The sequence below is a fragment of the Trachymyrmex cornetzi genome, unplaced genomic scaffold, assembly GCF_001594075.2.
Source record: "Trachymyrmex cornetzi isolate Tcor2-1 unplaced genomic scaffold, Tcor1.1 scaffold277, whole genome shotgun sequence".
Taxonomy (NCBI): Eukaryota; Metazoa; Arthropoda; class Insecta; order Hymenoptera; family Formicidae; genus Trachymyrmex; species Trachymyrmex cornetzi.
In genome coordinates, this window is record NW_017297449.1 from 370323 (window position 1) to 371725 (window position 1403).

The window sequence follows — 1403 nt, forward strand, 5'->3', positions numbered from 1 at the left end:
GCATTTCCACTACTGCAACTGCATAATTGGAGGGAACTGCGATTTTGCGATACAGAGTTCGACATAAAATTTAGTGCGATTAGCGGTAATTGTTATTACTGAGGCTGGCTCAAAACGTTAACCGAAACGTACAAATTTTTATTATTATTCATAATTAATTTTTGTGCAAGGTAGCACTCAGCGCAGACTTCTAATGTCCAATTGAATTTCTCTGTTATAATCTATTGCCGAATGGTTTCAACTAATAAATCGCTGCATCTAAATCCCTTCAAACTTTTAATCATCCTTGCTTATTTTCGGTTCCTCAACATTATTATCTCGTATTCAATTCTTCCATATTTTTCTTAATTCCGTTCCAATTCCTTGATCCACCTCTATTGAGATTCTTGGTATCCATGTTAAATCTTCATATTCGTCACATGTGGCCGTGTGACGGGCTGCATACGCTTGTATACTTTATCTTCTTTATCCCCTTCGCCACATCCTTTCCTGTTCTCAGAAATTCCTCACTTCTCAATTAAGCATTAATATTTCGCTATTTGATTTGGCCGATGTCTACGTTCTGGCTCTTAATCAACGACTCCTAGATCGTGTACAGCCTATCCAAATTTTTTACCTCAGCTTCTCTTATTGCGTCAGTATATACAACCATATATCTCCGTATTACCAGAGATCCGGCTGGTTTAAAATGTGGCAACATTTTATTCTCCACCTATCCTGTCTAGTTTTTCCTCTCCTTCGCTCCAATGGTCCCTTATATCTGCGACGCCTCCTTCAATTGAATTCTGAGCTTCATTTCACTTTTAACCCCATGTAACCACACAGATACCAAAATTACTTATCCTTCCCATTCATCGTGTCACTAAGTTCCGTGCTGCTTTCTGCTACCTCAGTCAAATATTGTGTAATTCTCTTACTGTATTAATAAAAACATCTCCCTCTTTGTCCTGCTTTCGTTCTGCTGCCTCGCGTTTCATCGCGTCACTTACAGTATTTAAGGAGGTTATAAGGCAAATGCAATATGTTAAGAACTACTTGAAAAAATTACAGACTATTCTAAATTTAATTCAATAATAATACAAAAAAAAATAGAAACAATTGATCATCTGGATCAAAAGTTATTTAAATAAGTAGTAATATTTTTTAAATTTGTACTCTAATATAAATATATGAAAATGTATTATAAAATAATGACAAAAATCTCAATTTTTTATACAAATACTCTAAGAACTTAACAATGTTTTTGTAAAGTTATCTTGAGATGCAGCCATTAATTGTTCAGTAAATAAATAAAATTTGTTATTTGTTATAAACTAATGGTGAATTTCAATGAAACTTTGCATAAGTCATGTTTAGTACTTAATATATTTATATAAAAACATTTAGATTTTTCTTATTATTTT